Source organism: Chrysochloris asiatica, unplaced genomic scaffold (assembly GCF_000296735.1).
Source record: "Chrysochloris asiatica unplaced genomic scaffold, ChrAsi1.0 scaffold00038, whole genome shotgun sequence".
In the NCBI taxonomy this organism is placed as follows: Eukaryota; Metazoa; Chordata; class Mammalia; order Afrosoricida; family Chrysochloridae; genus Chrysochloris; species Chrysochloris asiatica.
In genome coordinates this window covers 22237826-22247051 of record NW_006408556.1, presented here as the reverse complement: position 1 = coordinate 22247051, position 9226 = coordinate 22237826, and the positions used below count along the sequence as shown (strand labels likewise).

The 9226-nt window shown below is 36.7% G+C and overlaps 1 pseudogene; it reads right to left on the bottom strand.

The window, feature by feature from the left end:
* Nucleotides 1-664: 664 nt before the first annotated feature.
* Nucleotides 665-1219, bottom strand: LOC102825074 (annotated as a pseudogene).
* Between the last annotated feature and the right edge of the window lie 8007 nt (nt 1220-9226).

Below are 9226 nucleotides of genomic sequence, written 5' to 3'. Positions count from 1 at the left end.
TATCCTGTCGTCAAAACTCTTAGCTGGATGTCAAATAAATTAAGGAATCTTCCTCCTTATCCCTCATAAATTGGCTCAGGTTTTGAGAAGTGGCAGATTGTTTATTAAGTCATTTAAGCACAAATATATCTCTCTTTTTCAAACAGTGAGGTATTACTCCAGCTGTTAGGAAAGGTCATAAACTCAACTAAGTGATTGAGCAGAGCTCTGATACATCTGTAACCATCTGATGATCAAGGTAAATAAGCTAGAGATTGTCTGCTGATAGTCACAGGACTGCTGGTGAGTATCAAAACACAGGACTGATTCTCAAACTCCACCAGATTTATCTCATGTAATAGTTTTTCTGATATTTTCTAGGTGTACACAATTATGATGGGAAGTTATTAAGGGCTTCAAAGCTTTTTAGACTTGGTATTTTGCTCCAGGAACAATTGCTATCATGAAACGGGTAATGCTTCCAATGAAGGGTTGAGATGTGCACAAATTCATTTCCCACCCCCTCTTTGTCTCATTCCATAATACGTTCAAATCATTTCCAATGAGTATCTGCTTTTTTAGTTGTGCTTTAGGGCATATTTGGTTGAATTGTTGATAATTGAAGTTACAAGGAAACAGTCTCATTTTTTTTTTTTTTAACTTTTATTTGCAGTTTAAGCTTAATTTACTCCCGAGCCATAAATGTTTGTTTCTTCAATTTCTTCTGAGATATCTTTTTCTTCTGTGCAACCTCCTCTTCTGGTTTAGAAACAGTTTGTTCCTTTTCAGTGAGAATCATCTCAATATGGCAGGGGGAGCTCATGTAGGGGTTGATCCGACCATGAGCTCTGTAATTTCAGTGGCGCATCTTGGGAGCTTTGTTGACCTGGATATGTTCAATGACCACAGAATCCACATCTAAACCCTTAAGTTCAGCATTGCTCTCTGTATTTTTAATCATGTGCAGCAAAAATTTAGCACTCTTTTTGGGCCTCCGACCCTGTGTCCAACCCCACTGTTTGGCCTGGGCACACCTACCAATGCCACCATTGTAACGTCGGTATGGTACGCATTGCTTCTGCAAAGTGACATCTTTAAAATACTTGGTGGCTTTCTGGATATGCATACCCTTGATGGCCTGGCCCATCTTATGGGTGTTCTTAAAATGGACCTGGAGATTTGAACCTCTGGATTTGCATGATTTTGTGGGGTTTTCTGGGTCAAGTGGGTAGCGAACCATTTTGTGAGATTACCTCACTTGACCCAGGCCGCTTACAGGAAGAGGAAGCAACAGTCTCATATTTACTTACTTCACTTGGTGAAAGTTTAAACTCTTTCTCTTTTTACACCTCTTTTCTAGAATCTCTTATTTCTACCCTCACATGCCTTCCTCTCTCTGTCTCTGTCCGTCTTTTCTAAAAATTTGTGCTGAAACTTGTGCATAACTGTATACAATAACTTTGCTCATTTCACTTTCCTAACAAGAGAAATCCCTGCCCAGAATAAATGATCACGGTAGATATAACAATTTATAGGACTGTAGCTAAATTGGGTAATAGTAGAGTCATTTTTTTCATATATATATATATATATATATCTCACAGGAATGACTAGTGATCCTACCAGCAATTAAAGGATCGCATTTCGATTCATGGTGATTATACTTTACCTGCTATTCACTTTTAAAATTCTAATTCAGAATAAAGAAATAAAATTATATATCTGAAATAAAATAATTTAGTCTACAGACTTTATTGAGAAGTAGCTTTGTACCATGTGCTGTGCTGGCTCTGATTTACCAAACACTTGGAGATTATTTTTTAAAAATTGACTGTGTATCAGACCTTCAGCCTTGATACTAGATATTTTAGAATTAAGCCCTGAGATTATAGAAATGCCAATACATCTGAACTCTGCCATATTTTTGTAACCGTAAGTAACCAAAGGGATTCAAATGTTTCATGCTTGCTTTGGTATTCTGCTTAATTGAAAATAATAAAATCATAGATCTGTTAATCCACCTCTCATTTGTCAGGTTGTCATACTGTGGTGGCTTACATGTTGCTATGATTCTGAAAGCTATGCCACAAGTGGTGTTTCAGGTACCAGCAGGGTTCCCCATGGTGACAGGTTTCAGTGGAGTTCCCAGACTAAGGCAGAATAGAAAGAAGGACTTGGTGATACACTGCTGAAAAATTTGGTCTGTGGAAATTGTATAGTTAGCAGTAGAACATTATCTGATCTAGTGCCTTCCTTAATGATGTGGATGGAGCAAAGCTTTCAGGAGCTTCATTTGCTGATGTGGCAAACTCAAAATGAGAAAGAGTTGCAAACATCCATTAATTATTGGAATGTGGAAAATATGACTCTGGGAAAACTGAAAGTCATCAAAAATGAAAATGGAGCCTATAAAGATCAATATCCTAGGCATACAGAGCTGAAACAGACTGGAATTGGCCATTTTGAATCAGATAATCAGATGGTTTACTATGCCAGGATTGACAAATTGAAGTGGAATAATGTCACATTCATTGTTAAAAATGAATATTTCAAGATCTATCCCTGTCAGTAATAGGATAATATTCATATGCCCACAAGGAAGACCAGTTATTAGACTACTATTCACATTTATACACCAACCATTAATATGAAAGATGAAGAAAGTGAAGACTTGCACCAACTTTTGCAGTCTGAAATTGCTCCTGCATGCAACCAAGATGCATTGATAATTACTGGCGATTGGAATGTGAAACATGGAAACAAATAGGAAGGATAGGCAGTTGGAAAATACAGTGTTGGTGATAGCAACGATGATAGAGACCATCTGATAACATTTTGCAAGACCAACGACTTGTTCATTTCACATACTTTCCTTCACATCATAAACAATTATATACCCAGATCTGTTGGATGGAATATACAGGAATCAAATCAACTACATCTGTGGAAAGAGAGGATTTGAGATTGATACAGTCAAGATACAGAACTTTATGGCAAGGATCCTTTTATAGGCATACCTTCCTTCCATCCCTACCCTCTCCTTATACTCTGGCGACCATTAATCTGTTCTCCATTTTTTATAATCTCCTCATTTCAAGAATGTTATGTAAGGGAATCATATAGAATGTAATTCTTCAAACTGACTTTTTTTCACTTATAATAATTTGCTGGAAAGTCATCCAGGTTGTTGTACATCAACAGTTCATTCCTTTTTAATATTGAGTTTTGTTCAAACATTCACTCACTGAAGGACATCTGCTTTTTTGCTTTTTTTTAGTTTTTGACTATTACACATAAAACTTCTATAAGCATTTGTGTATATATATATATACACACACATATGCATATCTATATCTATATGTGTATGTGTGTATATGTATATAAACTGCCACACTGTTCATACCATTTTATATTCCCATTGTTGTTGTTGTACAGGGTTTCTGAGGCTGTAAATCTTTACAGGAGCAGAAAGCCTCATCTTTCTCCTGCGGAAGTTTCAAACTGCTGACCTTGCCATTCACAGCCTGATTCGTAACCACTATGCTACCAGAGCTCCTTAGCAAAGTATAAATTATCTCTGTATCCTTGGCAGCTTTCGCTGTCATTAGTTTTACTTTAGTTATTTTTATAATTATGTAGTGATATCCCATTATGGTTTTAATTTGCATTTGTAAGGAGGGACCAGTTGCTGGAGGATATCATGTTTGGTAAGGTGGAGGGTCAGAGAAAAAGAGGAAGACCCCCCAGTGAGATGCATTGGCAAAGTGGCAGCATCAATGGGCTCAAACGTGGCAATGATAGTGAGGTTGGCACAGGATCGGGCAGTGTTTCGTTCTACTGTGCATAGGATCACTGTGAGTTGGTACCAACAAATGGAAAATGATGCTGATCATTTTTCCATGTGATTGTTTTCCATCTGCATATTTGCTTTAGTGAAATGTCTATTTTTAATTTTTGACCATTTTCTAATTGGATTGTTAGTTTTATTTTGCATTCCTGTTCAGATTTTAGAGTTTTTAATATGGACACTGGAATACTGGTGTGGCACTGTGGAATAAGCACTGGACTGCTAACTAAAAGGTTCAAACCCACTAGCTGCTCTTTGGAAACCCTATACTGGGTTGCTCTGAGTTGTAACTGACTCAATGACACTTAACAACAACAACTTATGGATGTCAGTCTTTGGATATGTTTTTGTTGTTGTTATGTGCTGTGGAGTCGGTTCCGACTCATAGCGACCCTATACAGGGTTTCCGAGGCTGTAAATCTTTACGGGAGCAGAACGCCTCATCTTTCTCCCGCGGAACAGCTGGTAGCTTCGAACTGCTGACCCTGAGGTTCGCAGCCCGATTCGTAACCACTATACTACCAGAGCTCCTTTGTTTGGATATAGGGATTGCATATATTATCTTCCTGTCTGTAGCTTTTGTTTTCAACATCTTAACAGGGCTTTTCACAAAGTTACAATTTTAATTTTATTAAAATTCAATTTATCATTTTTCTCTTTTATGAATCATGTGTTTGGAATCCTAAGAACTCTTTGCTTGTATTAGAATGTGAAAATTTATTTCTCTTTCCTAAAAATATATAGATTTGTATTTTACATTTAAATCTATAAACCATTTTTCATTGATTTTATATGCAGTGTGAGATTTAAGTCAAGTTTTGCTTTGCTTTGTTTATTTTTGTTTTTACTTATGAATATCCAACATGCAGCAGCATTCATTGAAAAGGCTCTTTTTCCAATTGAACTGTTTTTTGCATCTTTTCCAAAAATTGGCTAGACATATATATCTGTGTGGGTCTGTTTATGAGGGAAGTCCCTAAGTGGTGCAGTTAAGGAGATCAGCTAGTAACCAAAAGGTAGGAGGGAGGTTGGAGTCCACCCAGAGCCATCTCAAAAGGAAGGTCTGTTGATATACTTCTGAAAAGTCAGCCATCAAAAACTATATAGAGCACAGTTCTATTCTGACACACATAGGCTCTTCATGAGTCAAAACTGATTTGATGACAACTTTTGATGGTGGGATTTCTGGGGTCTCTATTCTGTTCCGATCTGTGTGTCTGTTTTTCTAACATCACACTTTCATCGTTACTGTGTTACTGTTGTTGCTAGATGCTTTTGTGTAGGTTCCAACTCATAGCGACCCTATGCACAACAGAACAAAACAATGTCCGAACCTGCACCAGCCTCACCATTGTTGTTATGCTTGAGCCCATTGTTGTACCACTGTGTCAATTCATCTGGTTGGAGTCTTCCTCTTTTTCATTGACCCTCCACTTCACCAAGCATGTTGTCCTTTTCTAGGTGCTGATCCCTCCTGACAACATGTCCAAAGAATGAGAGAGTTGAAGTCTAGCTATCCTGACTACTAAATAATTCTGGCTGTACTTCCTCCAACATATATTTGTTTGTTCTTTTGGAAGTTCATATTGATTCTTTCAATATTTTTCTCTAACAGCATAACTCAAATACATTGATTCTTCTATTGTCTTCCTTATTCACTGTCCAACTTTCACATGCACATGAGTTGATTGAAAATATGAGTTAGGAGCACCTTACTCCTCAAACTGACACTTTGCTCTTTAACACCTTAAAGAGGTTTTGTGCAGCAAGTTTGTCTAGTACAACACATTATTTGATTTCTTGACTGCTGCTTCCATGAGTGTTGATTGTGGAGTCAAGCAAATGGAAGTCTTTGACAACTTCAAACTTTTCTCCATTTGTCATGTTGTTTATTGGTCAACTTGTGAGTATTTTGTTTTCTTTACATTGAGGTGCAATGCATACTGAGGGCTGTATGCATTGATCTTCATAAAGAAGTTTCTTAAATTCTTTAACTTCTAGCAAGTAAGATTGTATAATCTGCCTAACACAGGTTGTTAATGAGTCTTCCTCCAATCCTGATGCCACATCTTCTTGATATAATACACCTTCTCAGATTATTTGTTCAGCATACAGATTGACTGAGTATGGTGGAAAGATATAGCCCTGGCACATACCTTTCCTAGTTTTAAACTGTATAGTATCTGCTTGTTCTATTCAAATGACTGCCTCTGGATAGAAATGATGCTGCAGATGGCATAATTGATTTTTGAAGACCCATGGCTTATTCATTAAAAGTACTTTTTCAAAAGCATAAAAAGTGACTATATATGTGGACTTCACAAGGCAGAGGCAGAATATGCAAGAATCCATATCCTGTATCTGTGGAAAGAGATAATGGAGAATATCATCAACCAAATATTATCAACTAAAGCAAGGCCAGGGGCCAACTGTGGAACAGACCATCAACTGCTCATATACAAGTTCAGACTGAAGCTGAAGAAAATGAAAACACATCCACAAGAGCCAAAATATGACCTTCAATATATCTCACCCAAAGTCAGAGACCATCTCATGAACAGATTTGATGCATTAGACAACACTAATGATCAAAGTCCAGAAGAGTTGTAGTATGACATCAAGAACATCATGCATGAAGAAAGCAAAAGTTCATTCAAATGAAAGTCTAAAATGGAAGTCAGGATATACTCTGAAACTTGCTCTTAAATATAGAGAATCAAAAGTGACTGGAGGAAATGATGAAGTAAAGTACTTGAACAGATAATTTTAAAGGTCAGCTAAAGAAGACAAAGTCAAGTATTGTCATGAAATGTACAAAGACCTGGAGTTAGGAAACCAAAAGAGAGGACCACACACAGTATGTCTCAAGCTGAAAGAACTAAAGAAACAATTCCAGCCTCAGGTTGCAATATTGAAGGATTCCATGGACAAAATATTGCATGATGCAGAAAATATCAAAAGAAGATAGAAGGAATACACAATCACTGTACCAAAAAGAATTGGCTGATGTTCAACCATTTTATATGATCAAAAACCAATAATACTGAATAAAGAAGTCCAAATTACACTGAAGGCATTGGTGAAAACAATCCTCCAGGAACTGGTGGAATACAAATTAAAAAGTTTCAACAAATTGATGCAGTGCTAAAGGTGCATATTCATCTGTGCCAAGAAATTTGGAAGACAACTATCTTGCCAATGATATGATTGGAAAATTTCCATATTTGTGCACAACAGAATGCACTAATCATTGAACAATATCATTTATACCACATACAAAAATTTTTTTCTTAAGATCATTCAGAAATAGATGTGGCAGTACATTGACAGGGCGCTGCGAGAATTTCAAACTGGATTCTGAAGAGGACGTGCAATGAGGGGTATCACTGATGACATCAGACGGATCTTGGCTGAGAGCAAAGAAAAACAGAAAGAAGTTGACTTGTTATTTATTGCTTATGCAAAGACATTTGGCTGTGTGGATCACATCAAACTATTGATAACCTTGCAAGGAATGGGAATTTAAGAATACTTCATTATGTTCATGAGGAACATATACATAGACCATATGGCAGTTATTTACACAGAACAAGAGGATATTGAATGCTTTAAAACCATGAAAGGTGTGGGTCATGGCTGTGCCTTTTCATCATATTTACTGGTGAAGATCAAAGACCTCAACCTTCGGTATGGGTTGCATGTCAATGTAAAGAAAACAAAAATCCTCACCACTGAACCAATAAATAAAATCAAGATAAATGGAGATAAGATTGAAGCTGGTAAAGACTTCATTTTGCTCGAATCAACCATCAACACTCATGAAATCATCAGCAGTCAGGAAATCAAACTGTGTATTGGTGTGGCACTGTAGGATAAGTGCAGAACTGCAAGATTGGTTTGAAACACAAGGTAGGTGGTTCAAACTCACCAACTACTCCTTGGAAACTCTATACTGTGTTGCTGTGAGTTGAAACTGACTTGATGACACTTAACAACAACAGCACTGCATTAGGCAAATCTGCTGCACAAGACCTCTTTATACTGGTCAACAGCACAGATGTCAGTTTACGGGCTATGGTATGCCTGATCGAAACCATGGTATTTTCAATAGTCTCATATGAATGTGAAAGTTATACAATGAATAATGATGACTATGAAAGAATTAATGCATTTGAGTTTTAGTGTTGGAGAACATTAAACTATTATATTTTAGAATATTAAAAGTACGATGGACTGCCAAAAGAACAAATAAATACATATTACAGGAAGTCCAGTAAGAATGCTCTTTAGAAGTCAGAATGGCCAGACTTCATTTCTCATAATTTAGACACATTATCAGTCCCTGGGGAAGGACATCATGATTGGTAAAGTGGAGGGTCAAGAGAAAAAGAGGAAGACCCCCAACGAGATTGATTGGCACAGTGGCAGCAGCAATGGACTCAAGTGTAGCAACAATTGTGAGGTTGGCCCAGGACCATGTGTTGTTCTGTTCTATTGTGAATAAGGTCGTTATGAGTCAGTACTGACTTGATGGCACTTAACAACAACACATCAATGGGCAAAATATTAAATAATGTGGGAAGCATCAAAAGCAGATGATAGAAACACACAGAATCAATGAACCAAAAATAATTGATTGTTGTGCAACCAATTCAAGAGGTAACATATGATTCAAAATTTATAGTATTGAAGGAATTAGTCCAAACTGCACTGAAAGCATCGGCAAAATACAATACTCCAGGAATTGATGGAATACAAATAGAAATGTTTCAATAAGTAGATTAGATGTAAGGCTGAATGTGCTCAGTAGTCTATGTTAAGAAATTTGGAAGGCAGCCACTTGGCCAACTGTTTGGAAGATAGGATTTCTGAGTTCTCACTCTCCAAGTGAATTTCCTTTCTCAGGTTGTCTAATGCTGAAAGCTTAGACTCTTATTTTAACCCACTATGTTTGTAAAAATGCAATGTTGGACTATTGGTGTTTTATTACTCATATACTATAGTCAGCTTAAATTGTGTTTGTAATCAGTTACACCTCTAGAATATTTTTTTAAACAAACACCATAAATATGGTTCATCTGTATATCATTCATTTTCTATTAAGAAAATAATTCAGGTTTTTATGTGGTTTGGATTATTATTTTAGTGCTCTGAGATTGTTTTGAAGCATTATTTTATCTCCTACTGGGTTAAACATTCCTCCAAACTCTTTGCCTATAGAGCAAGCATAACTTATATTTCTTCACATATATTTCTATGAGTGCTGAATGTAACCAGTAGTATGACATTTCAGCTTGTGACATGAAGCCTTCTGTAGGTAGAATGACTTTCTTTTAATTTGTGTGTTTTTGAAACTGTGATAACCACTAGCCATAATTCAGATCACTCTAGGCCAGCCAC